Source organism: Mastomys coucha, unplaced genomic scaffold (genome assembly GCF_008632895.1).
Source record: "Mastomys coucha isolate ucsf_1 unplaced genomic scaffold, UCSF_Mcou_1 pScaffold12, whole genome shotgun sequence".
Taxonomy (NCBI): domain Eukaryota; kingdom Metazoa; phylum Chordata; class Mammalia; order Rodentia; family Muridae; genus Mastomys; species Mastomys coucha.
In genome coordinates this window covers 12,988,819-12,993,080 of record NW_022196894.1, presented here as the reverse complement: position 1 = coordinate 12,993,080, position 4,262 = coordinate 12,988,819, and the positions used below count along the sequence as shown (strand labels likewise).

Genomic DNA, 4,262 nt, shown 5'->3' with positions numbered 1-4,262 from the left:
GAAGGACTCCAGATATAATCTTTCTTCCTCCATTGTGTAGAAGCAACCCTACTTCTCCAATGGTAATCTAGAACAATCACTCCTCCTAACACTGTTGCTCCTTTCTTAGCTTGTAGGCTTAAAAAAAAAGTTTTAAGGCTTAATGTAGGTGATAATTGTATTTCACTGTATTTAGCTGGGCACTAATTTACAGATTTATACCCTGAGCCCAGCTGCAGCAGAAGAGATAGAAGGATGGGGAGATGAATAAGGCAGCCACTGCTGTGGGTCACAGTTGCAGGTCCCCATATCCTTCCAGCCATCCAGGCTAGCAGGTGGAGCTTGAAGCTTTTCTCTTATTGGGCTAACAGCAGAAATCAGCATAGTGATGACGCTAGATTTCTCGTGACAATCCAATTTGGAACTCACAAATGATTTTCTACTTAAGAGAACAATTATAAAAGGCTTATTTCTATCATTGCATTATTTCCTTATAATCTAAAGAAGTTATTGTCTGGGCTAAGTAAAGCAAACATCATTTATGACATTTTCTTAAATGGAAGAAAATGCTCTGAATTCCAAAAGACATCCTCATGATGACTGAACCACAAACCATTTGAGTTGTTACAGAATTACGTTCATGTAAGACATGTTACTTAGGTTCAGGATACAGGGCAGCTTAAGAGGGAAACTCTTTGGTTGACAAAGCCATGGTCAGACCCCTCAACAGACCTGGTAGGAAGCAGAGCTCAGCAGGTGGCTTCTGCAGACACTTGTAGGTCTGTGTGTGAGTGCAGGATTGCCACTTTTCCAAAATGTCCTGAGGGTATTTCTGGCACCTGCTATGAAGCACTCTCTAGGCACTAGAAGCAAGAGTAGCACTACTTAGAAGCCCTTTTCACAGGTGCACACCAGAGGGGAACAAAGGACACCTCAAGGAACCCCTCAAGGGCTGAACAGGAAGGACATCTGGCTGACAGATGAAGTGACATGACTGTAGAGCCCAGTGCCTCTGCTGTCAAATGACAGTTGTGACCTTACTGCCAAAACACTTAGTGTTCTGGCCTAAGGAGCACTTTTTATGAGCAAGGTCAAGAAGTCTAAAGCTTTCTAGAGGCAGCTCGGGCAGCTCTCGTGCTTTGGTGTACACAGTAGCACTTTCTTAAGCATTGAAGCAATGCACAGGTATTTCTAAGAAGCTGACACTAACAACCCCTTTCCATACATTGGTAAAGAAGCCAACCCAATGTCCTTCAGCAGGCTCTCCTCCCAACTACAGGAATAAAGCAAGACAGGAGAACAGGGATCCACCCAGGAATATACCTGGACATAGATGGCCCTGCAGAGGCCAGGGACCTTACGTATAGGAAGAACCGTGAATGGGGAGAACCCCTCACAGGTGTGGAACTAAAGCCTATGTTTAAGGCTGATGAGACAAACAAAAGGACAATTCTCATGCAAACCTGGCATGTCAGGAACCAAGCCAACTGTAGAGGAAGACAGGATGCTACCTCAGACCTGGCTAGGGTTTTAGGTGCAGGTATGGGACAACTCAGAAGATCAGTGTATAAAAAAAAAAAATTTCCACCCAGGACAGGACTGAAAATAACAGCTTGCTTTCCTGTTGACTGCTACCAAAAAGAACAATCATGTTCCAATACTACAGAATGAAATAATGGGGGGAGGGGACCTTAGAGTTCTGAGGTATCTCAGAGGGGGAAGCATTTAGTGGTAGGCATTTATTTCCTGAAAGGCTTAATGTAGACTCCATTTTGTCTTTAAGAGTTTCTGTTTGTGTGTCTCCTCCATCCCACCGTGATGGTAGTGTGGGTTCTTTTTCAACCACAGCATACTTAGATGCCCATCTGCCAGCAGACTGTTGACACAAGGATGAGACAGACTCTGGCGATCCTTCTGTTAACGAGACCCAGCTCCTCTGCCTTCCTCACAACTTTACAGGTGTTTCACAGAGAGCAATTAGAGAGGAGGAACCAGACCATCCCAGTCTGTCCCCACAATGTATGCCTTGGCAGTCTTGAAGGCACAGTCCTCTGCGCAGCTCTTCCAATGACAAGGCCTATGAGCAGCCAACCGCACACGCATGACAAACCCTCTCCCACCCCAACTCATTTGAGTTAAAGGAAACACTAACATTCAACACTCTATCTCTGTCTGATCTAGTTACAGGCACAGCATCTTCTTCTCAATAGAAGGAGATGCTGGATTTGCCTCCTGGTGGCTTCAGGACTTTGTTGTGGGAGCGAGGTCGAGGCCCGAGTTTGGGCTCGTGACTGTCAATTGTAGGTGCTGGCTCCGGTATCTTGGCATGTTCTACTTCTTTTGAGCTTCCTTTCTCGCCCTGCTCTCCTCTGGGTGTGGAATTAGTTGCAACTTTCAGGTCAGACTTAAGAGTCTTCACCTTCACACAGCAAAACGTGATCCTTGGGCTTGTTTGGGTGTGCCAGAGGAGCAGTGGCAGTGACTGGGGACCCAAATATGTCACTGGTCTTCCCACCGGGTGGATTCAAACGTTGTCGAGTTTGCACAGGAGTTGATTCGTCAAAGATCCCACTTCCTTTACCTCCTGGAGGATTTGTTCTCTTGGGTATGTTTTTAGGTTCTTCAGTTGGTCCAAAAGTATTAGATGCCATCCTATTAGGCTTGCTCGAAGGAATACCTTCTTCTGGACTTCCAAAAAGATCGGTCGATTCTCCTCCCAGGTGCTTCATGGATCTGGAGCTGGCCTCTCTAGCTTGGTCCTCGCCCTGGAACATGTCGGCTGCCACCCCACACTTCCACAGCCGCTGCTTGACAGTTCCTGCTTGGTCCTGCGCAGGTACCCTGACCCACCCAAGCCAGTTCATAGCCTGACATTTTTGGATTAGTTGGACTTTAAGTCATTCTTTAAGCCTTTAAGTCATTCTTATAAATCTCCTTCAATATATATTTAGACAGAGATTTATTTTACAAGTTCTGTTTCTCTAGAGAACCCTGACTAATGCAGGGGATATTCCTACTTGAACTACCACAGCAGTCTAATAGGCGATCCAGACATATATCCAAACACATATACAAACCTGGTTTTTGGCAAAGATATGCATTATGTTTATTGTGTGCACATGTGTATATTTATGTTTGTATATATACATGTGAATGCTTATATATTTGTGTATATGTATATTTATGAATACACAAGAATATTTGTTTATATGTGTGCATGTGTATGTGTATATGTGCATTCATCTGTATAATTATTTGTTGTACAGGTATATGTTTAAATGTTGTGTGTACACTTATATATTATATATTTGGGAACTTGTGTATGTTTCTGTGGGGGTGTACATGTGTATATTATGTGTGTGTATTGGTATGTGTTAAAATGTGTATATTTATTTATGTATACTTGTGTATATTTATGTTTGTGTATATACATGTGAATGCTTATGAGTATGTTCATAATGTTTATTTATTTGTGTGCATGTGTAGATTTATGTGTATACATGTATATATTTATGTGTGTCTACATGAATATAATTTTGTTTATATATATACCCATGTGTCTTAGTCAGGGACCAAGTGTTCAAATCTATGAGCCTATGGAGGCCATCTTCAAAGCACCATATTCCATTCCCTGGACCCCATAGGCTTATAGTCATATCATCATGCAAAATGCATTCAGTCCAACTCCAAAGTCCCCATAGTCTATCACAGTTTCAACTATTTAAAAGTCCAAAGCCACTTCTGAAACTCAATCAATCTATTAACTGTAACCCCTGTAAAATCAAAATTAAAAAGCAGATCACATACTTCCAGTATACAATGAACACACAGAATACACATGACCATGCCCAAAGGGAGGAAAGGGAACATAGCGAGGATGGACCAAAGCACGGCCAAAAGCCAGCTGGGCACACCACAAACTCTGCATCTCTATGTCTGATCTCAAAATGCGCTTCAGATCTCCAACTCCTTTCGTCTTCATTGACTGCAACACACTTCTCTTTCTAGGTCTAGTTCCAAATTCTGTTGGAGGCTCTCCCTGACAGGTAACCTGTGGCTCTGTCATCTCCAACACTTTAGGGTCTCCAAAGCCATCCAGGCTTCACCCTCATGGCTTCATACAATGGCCTCTCTGGGACTCCATGTAGGGACACACCTGATACACACCTGGCCTCAGCAGCTTTTTGTAGCCACCAAGAGATATTAACCCCTATTAACCCCTTTCTTGTATCTGTTATTCTAAAGCCAGAATAATGTGACTGAAGATGCCCAGTTCTGATTGC

At 43.2% G+C, this 4,262-nt stretch overlaps 1 pseudogene; it reads right to left on the bottom strand.

Annotated features, from left to right (window-relative positions):
• Nucleotides 1-2,182: 2,182 nt before the first annotated feature.
• Nucleotides 2,183-2,753, bottom strand: LOC116086303 (annotated as a pseudogene).
• Nucleotides 2,754-4,262: the final 1,509 nt, after the last annotated feature.